We start from the raw sequence: 17,921 nt of genomic DNA on the forward strand, positions 1-17,921 counted from the left end.
CCTCAATTTTACTTATAGGGTATTGAAACATTCATGGACTTTTTGTTATGTTGAGACGCGGTAGTGATTCAATTTTGAAACTTCTAGGTCAAAGGTCAAGGTCATGGTTGAGCAAAAGGTGGAGAAATAAGTTGCCATGGGAGAGGTCCCGTTCAACTGCATGCCCCATTAATTTTCAATGTTTTTTTTAAAGAAAGAAATATGTCTCTTTGCTGTTACCGGTGAAAAAATACTATTTTTTGTTCTTGAAATGACAGGAGATGGAATAAAATTTTAAGGAATAACCATTCGGAAACTTAAGCTCTCGGGCAATTACAACAAAAAATAAAACGTGTGTCTAATGTGTGTCCTCTGCTAAGTGACCCTGTGCCCCAGAGTAAATTGTGCGTTGAAACGATACATAAGACGAAAGGGTGATCTTAAATTTATTGTGATGGGGTGAGTGCTGGCCTTGTTTAAAGTTTTTATAACTGGCCCTGTAATAGCGTGAAGGTAGTTGTATCGTGATCTGGTTATGTATTTTCATTAAGTATCAAACCAGCAATTATATAATTTTTATTGTATTACTCTTTTTGTCTTGGTCTAAGGTGGTATTCAGATTTAAGGATAGAATTTAAGATGAATACTATGAAAATAGATAGATATAATAGATGGAATTCCTGAGAGAGATATGAAACTTGTGATTGGTGACTTCAATGCGAACGTTGGAAGCAATAATCAAGGTATATAGAATGTAATGTGTGCAATGAAAAGAGGGCCCACTTTCTAAGTTTTTATTCAACAAACTATTTTGTTTTTGGAGGTACTCTATTCCAACACAATGTCGTCCCCAAATATTCATGGAGTTCTGCATGTGGCAATAATAAATATCAAATAGAAAACATAGCCATTAATAAAGAAAGAATATAGAGGACTGTAAGAAATGTAAAAAGTTATTGAAGTGCAGACATTGTTAGTGATCACCAACTCCTAATTGACACACCATAATTAAAACTGATAGCACACACCAAAAATATAGATAGATTACCTAATGTAAGAATAGATTTACAGTGTTGGAGATTATAAGAGACGAAGAGCAGACAATTTATGAAGAATAGTGTGATATTAGGAACATATATCAGTCAGTTGGCAGTGAAGTTCTGGGACATACATTTACAAGGAGAAAAACATCGATATCAAATGATACTTTGGATACTATAAAAAGGAGACAAAGATAGAAATAGATTGTTGAAAGTTTTTGAGGAAGTATTGAAAATTACAAAGTAGAGCATGCTAAGTATTCCAGTATTGATAATGGAGTCAACATAAAAGCCAGGATTGACTGGAGAGAATTTTTAGACATGAAAGAAGATGAGGCTGACAAAGCTATAAATTCATGTAGTGACTATGTTGTAAAAAGTGCTCACAGAATTATTAATTAATTCTCTATTAAGGCAAACATGAAGAAGCATATAAACATAAAAAAGGGGGATGAATCTGTTATAACAACAGAGGATGATGAAATGCAACGTTGGATGAAACACTTTAGTGAGGTCATGTTAGGGAATAATTTGATAGATACCCCTGGAGCTGAGGAAGACCTTGGCGTGCACATGAAAGGATTTATTGTGTTTGAAGTTGAAGCTGTCATTAAAATCTAAGCAGATGCAAAGCCCTTGTATAAGATGGAATAACTTCTGAGATGAAATTGGCCGAAAATAGAGCAACTCCCAAATACTTACAAGATTTTTTAAAATGTTGCATGAAAAGGCCAAACCTGATGAATGGGAACAAGAAGTGTTGGTGAAAATGGCCAAAAAAGATCTGACTGAGTGCAATAATTACAGATGCATCACACTTTCGTCAGTTGTTATGAAAGCATACATTATGCTCATTCTAAAGAGACTAGAAAGAATGATTGATGAACAAACAGGATTTTGAAAATGTTGAAGTCGTCCTGACTAAATTTTCATTTCAAGACATGTAGTACAGCAATGTGTAGACTATAGAAATCCACTTTTCATGGCATTTGTGGACTATTAGCCTTTGATAGTGTGCACAGGCCAATTTTGTGGAGAATCCTGTGTTTTTATTGAGTCCCTCTTAAATATGTATATTTTATTACATCTGTTCACGAGCATAGGGAGTTAAGGTTAGTGAAGTCCTATCAATTGAAATTCCAGTGAACAGCGGAGTACTTCAAGGGAGTATGTTGTCACCTATAATAATAATAATAATAATAATAATAATAATAATAATAATAATAATAATAATAATAATTATTATTATTATTATTATTATTATTATTATTATTATGATTATTATTATTATTATTATTATTATTATTATTATTATCAACAACATTCAGGTAATAAATTTGGAGAACAACACTCCACAAAATTTGTTTAGGAGATTTCCTCATAACTCTTCATGCATTAGGAAATTGTAATTGTATCATTCCCATGTAATATAACAGAGTAAATTTCTATTCAAGGGCCAGTTGCATATTAGCATAATTATACTCTTTAAGCATTACGATTGGTGATGCTATTGTCTGTTTTGCTAATAATTATAATTACTCCCAAATTGGAATCACTACAACATGGTAACTATAGCTCATATGTGAATAAAGGAGGTGATAACTAAAATGAATAACCAAAAGAGTAGTAGTGAGGATTTGTGGTATTATATATATATATATATATATATATATATATATATATATATATATATATATATATATATATATATATATATATATATATATATATATATATATATACACACATATATATATATATATATATATATATATATATATATATATATATATATATATATATATATATATATATATATATACACACATTTGTAAACCCATGACCCAATGGATCATTGGAGAGTTAGAGTATGACGAGAACCATAACAGAATGTGAAAATAGACTAAGCTAAAGCATTGCATAGGTAAACATTTATTAATGTCTTGTAAACATGTCACAAGCCTCCCGTGAGAAACAGTTGACCTATTGATCCCTACCAGAATCACCTGACTTCCGGCTATAAGGCTACGTGATCATACTACGTTATCGACGCGAGCTTATTGTAAAGTAGTTCTATTCATCTTTTCATACGGAATGGTCATCCGACCAAACCATCCATACTCCAGTGATGAAGCTAACAATAAACTGTTTAAAGTTAACTTAAACATTGACTTATTCAAAGAAGTAACCTTCAAGTGTAATAATTCTATATTACATTGAAGAGACATGAGATAGAACCACGATGTGTCCGTATAACATTCTCGCAATAATATATATATATATATATATATATATATATATATATATATATATATATATATATATATATATATATATATATATATATATATATATATATATACATATATATATATATATATATATATATATATATATATATATATATATATATATATATATATATACATATATATATATATATATATATATATATATATATATATATATATATATATATATATATATATATATATATATATATATACTAGCAGGGTTACCCATCGTTGCCCGAGTATATTTGCCCTTGGATTGTGAATGTGGGCATAACTACCGCCTCAATCACAAATTTTGCTCCAAATGAAGCTATCTGGAAAGTATCATTCTATAGTAGTATATTTTCAAGTAACATTTTTGAATGATGGGATGTTCCATACAGAATTTTTGTTTTAGATATTTAGGAGGTTGAACTAACAAAGGCAGTCTAATTTTCCCTCCTGTACCACCCGTGTGTCACACGAGCATACATAGTAACGACATTTCTCTTTTTTGTATGTATTATCCTTTGTATCTTAGCTCTCCCCTCGCATTCACAGCAACTTGTTTTAACCTGTCGGCATATTTCATTGTTAACTGTTAACAGAACCAGTTGCCAGTTTGAAAAGAAATAGCATGTTTGTATTTTGTGACCCTTTTACTGGGACCTAGTGTGTACATATACTTGATGTGTCATAATGAACTTACTCAATTGCTTTCATATCGCCTTTGAGTCACAACCTACTCTGGGCAAGTCACATTGGTGACCCCAGAAGGCGACACGCTCCTCCTGCCTTCCTCCCCTCACTGTTACTATGACGGACTCAATGGAAGTTGGTGCCGCCTCATTGTAACTTTTATCGTTCGCCAGTGGAGAGGCGTTGGCTTGGTTTCAGCGCGCATAAGTCCAGCTCCGCATCAAGAGCGTGACTTGCTCAACCACCAAAGCAGATTATGTTCTCACGACGATACCTGAGGACACCTTCCCGGAAATCTCTGACTGGCTTTGTGAAGAAGGAGACATCCCAATAGCATATGACGCCCTCAAAACATACCTTCTGCTGCAGTGCTCACTGTCGCTAGCTGCTCGTATAGCAAAGCTTTTTTAGCTCTCTCAGCAGCCGTTGGGGGACCAAAGGGCTTCGCTCATCCCCAGAGAATTGATCAGTGTCGCTCGCCTGCAACCTGCAGCAGACGGGTCTCCTCATGTGGTGAACCTACTTCGTGCCCCGTGGGTACGTCGTTTACTCAAACCTATACGCACTGCCATACCTGATGTCGATAGTTTACCCATAAAGGACTTGATGACCAAAGCAGACGCCCTTATGGACAGCCATTTCACGACCTTCAAGGCCTCCATCAACGCCTCCACTCCTGACGAAGAGGACACCTATTCAACTTCAACCGAGGCTGACATTGATGCCATAGGACACACACGCCTACCCGTGATGTGCCGGACCGGCGATAAAGCCACCCAGCACCCACCAATCGCTTGCGCCCCAACGAACGACTTCTACAGCCACTTAATGCCGCCCATGAATGTGCCAATTTATTGTCAGTGGTCAAAAAACGTGTAAGTAGGCCATCGCTTGCGCCCCAACGAACGACTTCTACAGCCACTTAATGCCGCCCATGAATGTGCCAATTTATTGTCAGTGGTCAAAAAACGTGTAAGTAGGCCATCGCTCATGGCTGTGGCCTCCCGTGTTTCTAATCTTTTCTTTTACATGATGCAGGAGTGGGCGTGCAATTTTTGGTAGACACGAGTGCTCGTTGTTCTCTTTTGCCAAGGGAATTCTTCAGGACACGGCATAGTCTGTCTAAGTCTGCCAATGTCCACCTTGTAGCTTCCAACGGATCTGCGATACCTATCTACAGTTACGAGAACCTCACGTTATCGTTTGGAAACGGCAAATTTAATTGGATGTTTCTCGTTACTGATGACACATTGCCAATCCTCGGTGCAGATTTCTTCTCTCATTTCCATCTTCTGGTTGATGACGTCCACCAACGATTGGTCAACGCAGGCTTGTACTTGTTGACACCTCTTCAGCCCGCCCCCTCCAACCTAGCTCTCCCCATCAGCGCACCCATGGTTGCCTATGCCCACCTCCTCACGTCATACCCGGAAGTTTATCGTCCAGAACTTCGCCAAACGACCACGGCTCCTGTCAAACATAGTATTTATCACCATATCAAGACAACGGGACCCCCAGTCTTCGCCAAATTCAGATGTCTGGCACCGGATTGATTGGCAGCCGCTAAACAGACGTTCGCCGAAAGGGAAAAATGGGCCTTTGCCAAAAGGCCTCCAACCCATGGTCGTCACCCTTACACATGGTCCTGAAGAAAGACGGCTCCCTCCGACCATATGGGGATTACAGGCGCCTGAACATGCAAACAGAACCGGATCACTATCCCCTCCCAAACATCGCCGATGTAACCTCCTACCTGCACAAAGCGAAGGTTTTATTCACACTCGACCTCCTGAAGGGGTTTTATTAGGGGCCTATAAGCCCAGAAGACATCCCTAAGACCGCCTTCACCACTCCCTTCAGTACATACACCTTCAATTACTCCTGTCTTGGCCTTCGTAATGCTGGGGGCACTTTTCAACGACTCGTGGATGTCATCTTAGGGGACCTCCCCTTCTGTTTATGTTACGTGGACGACATACTTGTGATCTCTTCCTCAAAAGAGGAACATCTCCATCACTTGCGCATCGTGCTTGACCGCCTACAACAAAACGGCCTTGTTGTGCAGTACGGCAAGTTTACCTTTAGCGTCAATGAAGTGTCGTTCTTCGGGCACCGCATCACTCCTAAAGGTGTCCATCCCCTCCCTGAAAAGGTAGCAGCCGGTCAGAACTTCCCCACGCCCTTGATAGTCAAAGTACTGAAGGAATTCTTGGGCATGATCAACTATTATCACAGTTTTCTGGCAGCCATTGCCGTCACTCTTGCTCCTCTTTACGCCTCCCTCAAGGGCAAGTCAAAAGACCTGAAGTGGGGCTCCCTTCAAGAAGCTACCTTCTGCAATGCAAAGAATGCCCTATCAACTACTGCTGCTCTCACTTTTCCCATCCCATATGCCCCTCTCTTTCTCTCCACTGATGCCAGCGACATCGCTATTGGTGCAGTACTCGAACAGGTGGTCAATAGCTCGTCCCGCCCATTTGCCTTCTTCAGCAGAAAACTGTCCAAGGCAGAATCAAGTTATTCTATCTTCGATAGAGAATTGCTGGCATTGTACTTGGCTGTCCGTCACTTTTGCCATTTCTTAGAAGTTACGCCCTTCGTCATTCGCACAGACCACATGCCTCTGGTGCATGCCTTAACTCGAAAGTCTGACGTCTGGTCCGCCCGTCAATGCCGACGTCTCTCCGCCCTAGCTGAATACAATTGCACCTTTCAACATGTCCCTGGGAAAATTAATCCCGTTGCCGAAGCCCTGTCAAGAAACACATTGGCTGTCGTTCAACTGGGATTGTATTACAACGCTATGGCTGAAGCCCAATGACAGGATCCAGAGTATCAAGCATGTAGGACATCCTCCACATCCTTCCGTAGAGAAGACGTCCCTCTCGTCGACTCCAACACCACCCTCCTCTGTGACGTCAGTACTGGTAGACTGCGACCTTGGATTCCTGTTCCCATTCGTCGAAAGGTGTTTGATTTCATTTCCGGCCATTCACATTCTCGTGCCGTTCTAATGCAAGGCTGCTTAAAACGAATTTCATTTGGCACGGCATCACTAAGGATGCTAATGATTGGTTCCACGCCTGTACTTCTTGCCAAACTTTCAACGTATATCGACACACGGATTCAGGAGTGGGCACCTTTCCTAAACTTCAGCGTTGTTTCGCTCACATTCACTTCAACGTTGTAGGCCCCCTACCCACATCACAAGGACATCGTTACCTTTTTACCGTCATCGACCGCTCCACGCGTGCGCCTGAAGCCATTCCCATGGAATTTGCAGCATATGCCTTATGTACATCTGCGTTACTCTCAGGATGGATTGCAAGATTTGGTATCCCTGAGCATATTACTTCTGACAGGGGTACCACTTTCACCTCTCAATTGTGTACATCATTAGCGAATCTCCTGGGCATCACCCTACATCAGACAACTGCCTACAACCCCACTGCCAATGGAAGGGTTGAACATTTTCGTTGCACCCTCAAAGCCAGTTTGATCTCCTGCTACAAGGACTCCAACTGGTTTACTCAGCTTCCCTGGGTTCTCCTGTGACAAAGGACCACTCTGGACGTCTCGGCAGCTGTAATGGTGTATGGTCGTCCCTGCCGAATTTTTTCCTCCTGCAACCTCTTCCGACGATCTCCAGAGCATACGTCACGTCATGGGAAAATTTTCTCTATGCCGCCAGACTTACAAGCCCCCAGCGAAGCATCACATACCAAACGACTTGCATTCTGCAATGCACGTCTTTCTATGCAACGACACTAGCAAGCCACCGCTAACCTCTCTTACACGGGCCCTTTCCTTGTGATCCAACGCAATCCGAAACCATTCCTACTAAACATTTGTGGGAAAGAAGACTGAGTCTCCATTGATCGTCTAAAACCTGCTTATCTCCTGCTAGATGATCCGCCTACAGTTCGCCTCCCTAGATCAGGATGCCTTATTTAACATGTACAGTATGTCATTTTTAGGAGGGGAGTCATGTACCACCCGTGTGTCGCACGAGCGTATATAGTAACGTCATTTTTTTTTTTTTTTTAATACATTATCCTTTGTATCTTCGCTCTCCCCTCACACTGACAGCACCTTTCATTATTAACCGTTAACAGAACCAGTTGCCAGTTTGACAAGAAATAGCATGTCTGTATTTTGTGACCTTCTTACCGGGACCTAGTGTATAAATATACTTGATTTGTCGTAATAAAGTTACTCAGTTGCTTTCATCTCGCCTTTGAGTCACAACCTACTCTTGGCCTGTTACACTCCACTGCAACAATCCAGGAGGTTCATTCTTCAAATTCTGAGCATCACAGTAATGACATTGTTGAGACATTCGTCCAATTTGTACTATGTCTTCTGTTTCATAGGGGTATCTTGGATTATAAGTGAAAGCACAAAGGCACCATTGTACAGCATTAAAAGGCCATTCTCTTTCTTCTGCATGCATGACTCTATCAATATACCTACTATTCTTAGCTCCTTCCAATGTTTCTTGGTTTCGATGGACAATCATTCTTTGTTGGTTATCCTGAAGTCGAGCCATTCTTTGATTTCTTTATTGCAGATTTCTTATAGCTGCTATTCTTTGTTGATTATTTCCAGGTGAGAATTTCTTTAGCCTTCATCCAGTGCTTCACGTCTAGCTGCCATTCTGATTGCATTAGTGTCCCTTCTTAAATTCCTCAGCTTTTCGTATTTTGCTTCATGTCTAGCTGCCATTTCTGCTTGCATTAGTGCTCCTTCTTAAATGCATCCGCTTTCGTCTCCTGCTTCACATTTAGCTGACATTCTGTTTGTATTGGTGTTCCTTCTCAAATTTCATCCGCTCTTCATCTTCGGCTTCACGTCTAGCTGTTATTCTGCTCGTATTAGTGTTCCTTCTCAAATTCATCTGCTCTTCGTCTTCTGGCTCACATCTAGCTGTCATACTACTTGCATTAGTGTTCCTTCTTGAATCAATCTGCTCTTTATTTTCCGTTTTAAAGTTAGCTGCCATTCTACTTGCAAAGGTTTTTCTTTGTTCTTCCTCCTATGTCTCACGTCTAGCTGCCATTCTCCTTGCATGTGTTTTCCTCCGTAAATTCCTCTGCTCTTCCGTTTACTGCTATCTTTTACTTTTCACTGAATTTGCTTTATCGGATATACCTAATGAGAACCTCTTTTTGATTGGCATCATTTTGTAGAATATTGAAAAACATATATGAAAATTACATAACACTCAACTATTAAATATTCTGTGGAATCTCTTTTAGGGTGCATCATTCTTCTTGCATTGTTGTACCTTCTTAAATTCCTCTTCGCTTCATCTTCTTCTTCACGCCCAGCTGCCATTTTGCTTGTATTAGTGTTCCTTTTCAAATTCATCTGTTCCTCATTTTCTTCTTAATGTCTATCTGCCATTCTGCTTGCATTAGTGTTCCTTCATATATTCATCTGATTTCCTTCGACTTCTGCTTCACGTTTAGTTGACATTCTGCTTGCATTAGTGTTCCTTCTTAACTTCCTCTCCTCTTCATCTTCAGTTTCACGTCTAGCTACCATTCTGCTTGCATTAGTGTTCCTTCTCAAATTCATCTGCTCTACGTCTTCTGGATCACATGTAGCCGACATTCTGCTCGCAATAGTGCTCCTTCTTGAATACATCTCTTCAGTTTCTGCTTTATGGTTTGCTGCCATTCTACTTGCATGAGATTTCCTTTGTTCTTCATCCTGTGTCTCACGTCTAGCTGTCATTCTTCTTGCATTTGTTTCCTTCCGTAAATTCCTCTGCTCTTCTGTTTCCTGCTATGTTTTTCTTTTCACTGAAATTGCTTTATCAGAAATACCGAATGAGAACCTCTTTTTGGGTGGCATTATTTTTTAGAAAACTGAAAAAAATATAAAAATTACATAAGACTCAACCATTAAATATTATGTAGAATCTTTTTGGGTGGCATAATTTTGTAGGAAAAAATGTAAATAAAAAAGACACAAACATTAAATATTCTGCTAGTTTTTGTACATTCTATCACAGGAAAAGAAATTCAGTGTATGCTATGTGTGTGGTGGCAACACCAAAGGACCCCCTTCTTTTAGTACAAATTTCTCAATTACTATAGCCCTGAATAATCTCCTATGTCCTTACAATCGATGTATACAAAATTAATTGTAATTTTTTCATTGTTATTGAATGCTGTTTTAGGGGGTTTATAATTATGGGGCCCATAGACCCACCCAAAGTAGGTCTTGATCAAAGTAGAACTAGCGACGTTAGATTTCTCGATTTGTTGATTTTTTTTTCTTTATTTAAACTAAAGTCTACGGTACCAGCCTTCCATATTTTGCCTGATTTCATGGCCAAAAATTTTAGGGGGTCTTTAATTATGAGCCCGTAGACCCCCAAAGTGGATCTGGATCAAAATGGAAATAGTAGCATTATTTTTCTCGATAAAATTTACATAAGATTCGATCATTAAATATTTTTTAAGTTCCTTGTACAAATTTTCTATGGCAACCACGTAGACATGCAGACACACACACACAATCACCAGATTTATATACTGTATACATACATACATATATTTTTGGGCTCAAGCCATGTCGTCCTGATGGAAGGTTCCTAATAGTAGCTTCCTAGGGATATATGAACTACAGTGATATTCCCAGAGAATTTTACCTTTAGGTCTCCAGAATTCTAACTCCTGGCACGAATATCGTTAAAATTTTTCCTAATGATATCGCATAAAATCAGGGGACGAATATCTTGATACGACGCATAGCGATCTTCACCCCGAATAGCGTTCTCGCCTTGAGGGGGAAGAGTGGCAATTTTGGAAGGGGAGCAATTATCAAGGTTACCCTATTTCCTATACTACTATTGAGTATCAAGATGGCGGCATATTCAAGATGGCGGTTATTCCTAACTTTGTAGCGAATTCGCACGGTGGTGTTCCATTTCGATAGATTTTGCGAGGATTATTATGCAATCTCCAGCTTCTTTTGCCTCTGGAAAGTTGAGTATTGATTCTTTACAATGTATATAATTTTAGCTCCTGTTTCACAGTGAAATTAGAGTAATTTATTGTGCTTAGGAGCTAGGCCTGTTACCGAAGGCGCCATGGGCGCTGTCGTTTGTTAGACATGTGTTATTTAGTTAGTAGAACGACTTTCGTGGTTGAAATAGCATTAATAAATTATGAAAGCTATTTAGGCATAATTATACTTGTAAAGATATTTATGGTATGCATAATTTCCCTCTTTCTTTGTCGATCGTATACGTTAGAGTTTCGGGGATTTAGGTAACCGAGATCTCGTCTTGCCTATATTGAAAGAATAGAATTCCTTCAATACTCTGATTAGAAATCAGTTTACTTTTTACCCTACAATATGAAATAATTTAGAAGGGCCAGGTTAGAACCCTTGTCTTTGAGCTTCCCTGATCAGGAAACTCTATGGTTTTAATATTGGAAGGGAAGGTCACAGCAATTGGCTGGATGGGATACACAAGTATGTGTCTTTTCTAATTTCTAGTCCAGTTGGCGACATGCTGGTTGGACCGTGTCGTTAGGTGCTAGCCATGCCGGCAGCACATCGGCTGAACTACAGTATATGATTATACAGTAGCCAGTATATTTGTAATATAGTATATACTGCAAACAGAAAGCTATAGTATTATTATACAGTAGTTAATTTTCTAACATATCTTGTGAACCACTGTGCAGGCTTTTGTTGAGACCGAACCTATATTGAAATAATAGAATTTCTTCAATACTCTGATTGGAAATCAGTTAATACTTACCCCACAATATTAAATAATCAGAAGGGTTAGTGGCAGTGTACACTTTTTCTATCACTAGGGGTTAGAAACCTTTTCTTCGAGTTGCCCTGATAAAGGAAACTTTATTTTTAATGCTGGGGGGAGGTTACAGCAATTTGTTGCGAGGGATACACAAGTATGTGTCTCACTATTCCTCTCTAGCTTACTATCCTAAGCTAGAGAGTTATGGGGTCTTTTGACTGGCCAGACAGTACTACATTGGATCCTCCTCTCTGGTTACGGTTCATTTTCCCTTTGCCTACATACACACTGAATAGTCTGGCATATTCTTTACATATTCTTCTCTATCCTCATATACCTGACAACACAGATTACCAAACAATTCTTCATCACCCAAGGGGTTACTGCACTGTAATTGTTCAGTGCCACTTTCCTCTTGGTAAGGGTAGAAGAGACTCTTTAGCTATGGTAAGCAGCTCTTCTAGGAGAAGGACACTCCAAAATCAAACCACTGTTCTCTAGTCTTGGGTAGTGCCATAGCCTCTGTACCATGGTCTTCCACTGTCTTTTGGGTTAGAGTTCTCTTGCTTGAGGGTACACTTTGGCACACTAATCTATCTTATTTCTCTTCCTCTTGTTTTGTTAAAGTTTTTATAGTTTATATAGGAGATATTTATTGTTGTTACTCTTCTTAGAATATTTTATTTTCCTTTTTTCCTTTCCGCACTGAGCTATTTTCCCTGTTGGAGCCCCTGGGCTTATAGCATACTGCTTTTCCAACTAGGGTTGTAGCTTAGTAAGTAATAATAATAATAATAATAATAATAATTACATATTGCTTATCAGGTGAGATAAAGAAACGTATACTCATTCTGTTTTCCTTTCTTTACAGGAGGAACCCCAGATGAAATTTGATGCAGTCTTCTGCAATATTAAGAGTAAGTACTTTTACAGTCATGAAGCATGCAGGTCTCATGCCCCCTGCATTATTATTAACGAATCCCTGCAATATTAGGACCCCCAAGTCTGCAATATCTGCCAGACCTTAGTGACTTAAGGTTTTGATGATCCCAAGTCAATGGAGTCTAGAGATGCAGCACGTAAAAAACTACGCAAATGGGTAAGAGGTTTTCAGAAGAACTCTTCGGGACCATACCTACCTAACGATAGGATGCGTAGTTTACTGTTCCCGAAAGCAAGTAGTGAAATGGTGGTGACCCAAGCACGACTCGTATCTCATTGCGTCCAGATTGCCATCAAAACGGAGGGCAGGAAGGCACTTGTGGAAGAAGATGACGATGTCGTGTCAGAATTCCTTCCGTCTGTGCCGGCCCTCAAGCCGTTAGCCTCGACGTCTTCAACTTCTATCTCTCTATTAGACAAAATTAGCCAGTCACTGGCCCATCTTATGGGTCTAATCGAAAACTTTCGCAAACGAGGTGAAACAAAGGAAGCGACATTCAAGAGAGAGCTCTGTGAAGCTCCACTCATCACCTCCTGAGGGTCATTCAAGCGACCCGGAGACCAAGACCTCCCGACATGCTCCAAAACCAATCCCTGGAGGTATGCGAGCTTATGCCGATTTTGGACGACAAACTCTACATCTCAGAGAAGATGGGAGCCGGGACGGAATCCAGTTTTGGCCAAGCTTTAACGCGTTCCCTGAGTGCTTCATTCGACTGAAGCATGAACCAACATCAGAAAAATAGACGGAATCGAAGGAAGTCATGGTTCTCGACCACGATAAGGCACAGGCTCTCTTGTCAAGTAGCCTGAGAAAGGCGGGTTACTCGGTGTCGAAAGTGTCCGCCTTGAGTAAGAAACACCCTACCTTTCTTGCTCTTGCTTCAATAGTATTCCCCTTTACATGGAAGACATTTAAATCGGTTGCCGAGGCAGTAGAGGCAGGCAATCCATGCCCTGCACTTGAGGAGTGCAGGCCTCTGTCACTAGCCTTGCCCATGCAGGAGAAGGATTGGAAGGAAGTCCACTTAACCGTCTCAGTAGGGAAACTGGACGCGGACATCATTGGACGACAGTTTAGCGAGAATCTCCCTAATCTTTCTGAGTTTTTCTTGTACAAGGAACAAGAGACAAAGGAGAGACTTGCGGCCTCCTTACCCCTACAAAACTGCATAGAGATGTGTGCAGCCCAACGAAGTACCCCAGACATGCTCATGATCCTGGCCAAGATGCATATGACCACCTTAGTAAAAGACCTATATGCCTTTATGAAGGCTACGGGAGCCTGTAGATAGTTCGTGTTCACTGGTGCAACAGTGAAACAGGAACCCAGGAAGCTAATATCTTGTAACATCTGGGGTAAAGACCTCTTTCCAAGCGAAGTAGTCAAAGAGGTAGTCGAGAAAGCCACCACGGAGAATAGGAACCCTCTCCAGGAGTGGGACATCTCTTCAAAGAGGAAGTCTTCCCCGGATGTGGGTCCCCAACCTAAAAGGAAGACGGAAAAGTCTAGACTTTTTCCTCGGTCTGCTCGACAACATCCCACAGTTTCTATGACCGCGGTGCCCCAGGTAGGCAGTTGAGGAGGTAAACCTTCTGATCAATCAAAGCAAAGACACGCTTCTTGTAGGAGGGAGGCTCCAATAGGATTGTTGGACCTTCAATCCTTGGGTCCAAGGCCTAATCAAGATCGTACTAGGATGGAAACTAGACACGTCTCCACCATCATTTCTCCAACTCTTCCAAAACTCCATCCCCGTATTAGAAGAGCATACCCTATAGCTCTGGAGCATACAGGTTATAAGGAAAGCAAAGTCCATCAAATTCCAGGGAAGGCTGTTTTGTGTTCCCCAAAAGGACTCAAAAAAACTCAGAGTCATTCTGGACTTGGCGCCACTCAACAAGTTCATAAAAACAACAAGTTCAGGATGTTAATCCTTCTACACATAAGGACCCTATTGCAAAAAGGGGCGTTCACAGTCCCGATAGACCTGACAGATGCCTATTGGCAGCTTCTAGTCAGTCGCCCCCTCTCCTCCTACCTAGGATTCAAATTAGCGAAGATAAAGTATGGTCTAAGTGCCATACTCATCGGACTAAACACAGTCCCAAGTAGCTTCACGAAATTAGCGGACGCAGTCGTGCAATAACCATGCCTAGAAACTGTCCAGGTAACAAAGTACCTGGACGACTGGCTGGTGCGGGCAGCACCCGAAGCGGCTGGTCTACAAGCATCCAAAGAAGTAACCCAGTTCCTGGAACATCTGGGATGCAAAATCAACTTCAAGAAGTCTTGACTCTCTCCAGCTCAAAGGTTTCAATGGCTGGAAAACCATTGGAACCTGAGGTCACATTGTCTCTCCCTTCCCTTAGGGAAGAAGAAGGAGATCGCAGGGTCGGTCAAGAGACTACTGTAATCCGATAGGATTTCAAGACGCCAACAGGAAAGAGTACGGAACCCTCTCTAGTTCGCAGCAGTGACAGACCCAGTGCTAAGAGCACAGCTGAAAGGTGCGTCAGGAGTCTGGAGAAGATATGCATCAAACGCTCGAAGAGATCTAAAATGACCAATATCGATCTTCCTTTGATCACTTCTCAACCCATGGTCGAAGGCCAAAAGCCTAATGAGAAACGGGCCCTTGCAACCACCTCTGCGGTCGAAGATCATCCACTTGGATGCCTCGACGGAAGAATGGGGATTTCACTCCCATCATAGGAAAGTCCAAGGGACTTGGTCACCTCTGTTCAAGGCCAACCTCATCTACATTTGGGAAGCCATGGCAGTCCTGTTGACATTGGGAACCTCTCTCTATGCAGATCAGCCCTCATCAGGCTGATCTTGGACAGCGAAGTGATAATGAGATGTCTGAACCGATAAGGCTCGAGATCATCCCATATAATCCATGTGATATTAGCCATCAATTGCCTAAAGAGATGGCACCTATCAGCAGTTCACTTACAAATGATCCGCAATGTGACAGCGGATGCTCTTCTCAGGCTCAACCCGATAGAGTCAAAATGGTCCATAGACGCAGACGCATTTTCTTCCAGATTGGAACAAGTCCTGGAACTGCAGATCCACCTCTTCGTGACGAACGTCATCAAGAAACTACCTCAATATGTAGCCCCATACGAGAACCCTCTAGAGGAGATAACGGATGCCATGTCCCTAGTTCGGAACGGATGGACCTGGAAATTCCGGTTCCTTCCATTCAATCTCCTACGGAAGGTCCTCAACGCGCTGACATCCTTCCAAGGAATGGAAGCTCTAGTGGCTCCCAAGTGGCCCAAGAGCAACTGGTTCCCTCTAGTGAGGGAACTGAGGCTGAGGCTGTCCCTTGTACCGAACCCAGTACTATCTCAAAGAGTTCAAAAGTTAACTGTCTTCGAATTATCACAGAGCCCAAAACCTTCATTTCATGATTTTCTCGCTCTAGCGGTTAAGGAAAGATTTGGGATCTCAAAAGGCAGTATAGACTTCTTAGAAGAGTACAAGTCTAAGTCAACTAGTAGACAATATGAATAGTTTTGGAAGAAGTGGGTTGCTTTTGTTAAAGCAAAAGGACCGAAAGAAATTTCAATAGATTTCTGTCTGTCCTTCTTTATTCACCTTCATAATCAAGGTCTGGCAGCTAACACTATAACTATGTGTAAGTCAGCCTTGACTAGACCTCTTCTATATGCCTTTCAAGTGGATCTGACAAACGGAATCTTTAACAAGATCCCGAAGCCATGCGCTAGACTTAGGCCTGCAGCTCCTCCAAAGCCCATCTCGTGGTCTTTGGACAAGGTTCTACATTATGCTTTATCTGTGAACAATGAAAATTGTTCTCTCAAGGATCTAACCCAAAAAGTCATTTTCCTGTTCGCTATAGCCTCAGGGGCTAGAGTTAGTGAAATAGTAGCCCTATCAAGAAATGAGGGCCACATTCAGTTGACATAAGTGGGAGAACTGAATCTCTTTCCTGATCCAGCTTTTCTCGCCAAGAACGAGCTAACCACTAAAAGATGGGGTCCCTGGAGAATCTGCCCTCTGAAGGAAGATGTCTCTCTATGTCCAGTAGAGTGTCTAAAGATTTATCTTCGTAGAACTTCAGACTTCAGGGGAGGACAGCTCTTTAGAAGAGAAACCTCAGGATGAAACTTATCCCTAAAACAACTAAGGGCGAAGCTCACCTACTTCATTCGCAGAGCGGATTCTGACAGTACACACGCAGGTCATAATCCGAGGAAAATTGTTTCATCACTGAACTTTTTTCAGTATATGGACTTTGAGCGTCTTCGCTCATATATTGGATGGAAATCATCCAGAGTGTTCTATAAACACTACGCTAAGCAAGTCCATAAGCTGAAGCATTATGTGGTGGTGGCAGGTAGTGTATTAAAACCTGTCGTCTAGTGCTGCGATGAACAGTTAATTGATTGGGACTATCAATTATGGTGAAAAGGTGTTGACACTTCCAGTGTGATATCTTTTAAGTGAGTGCCACCATGGTGACACTAAGACTGCTCAAAATTCTAAGGGCTGTAATTACACAGATAACACTTGTGCTGTGTGTACGTAGTACAGTGTTGATAGTATACAACATGTACAGAAATTATATTGGGAAAATGTATAAACATTTTCAGTTTTAGAGTGGCACTCATCGTTTCTTCCCTTTCAGGGAGGAAAATTTTTTTTTGTATACGTTGCATGTATAATTCCTTTAACATGTTACATTGGTTTCACTTATTATTCCATTTAGTCATTTATTCAAAATAAATGTCTATTAGAAAGTAATTGCATCCTTGTTTCGCCTTGCAATTTGCACATTAAAGATGCTAGAGTTCTCTTACTTATTTATTTACATAAATATCATATCATTGTATGCTTACAAACAATGGATATAGTTGACACTAATATTGTTCCAACAATATATACAAGACGTGAGATCGTTTGTATATCTGGTGGATACTTATGTTTGTTAATACAATATATGCTAACCTTGAGGCCCCTGTAGTGGTCAGGAAGCACTATCATTGCCTATGATTTGTGGTAATGACGGATAACAGTAACGTCATTTGTCTCAATGGTACAGATGACCATAGAAAATTGTCCCAAGGTCAAGGCACCGATGAAAATCCACAGATACAGTACTTTCTAGTGATTCTCTGGTAAAATTCCATCAAAAAACGTCTATTAGAAAGTAATTGCATCCTTGTTTC

At 40.8% G+C, this 17,921-nt stretch overlaps 1 protein-coding gene across 1 annotated transcript in view; it reads right to left on the minus strand.

Moving 5' to 3' along the window:
• Positions 1-17,921, minus strand: part of LOC137643977 (glutamate receptor 1-like) — a 1,817,173-nt gene that overhangs the window by 1,273,351 nt on the left and 525,901 nt on the right. The window lies entirely within an intron of this gene.

Source organism: Palaemon carinicauda, chromosome 7 (assembly GCF_036898095.1).
Source record: "Palaemon carinicauda isolate YSFRI2023 chromosome 7, ASM3689809v2, whole genome shotgun sequence".
NCBI classification, from domain to species: Eukaryota; Metazoa; Arthropoda; class Malacostraca; order Decapoda; family Palaemonidae; genus Palaemon; species Palaemon carinicauda.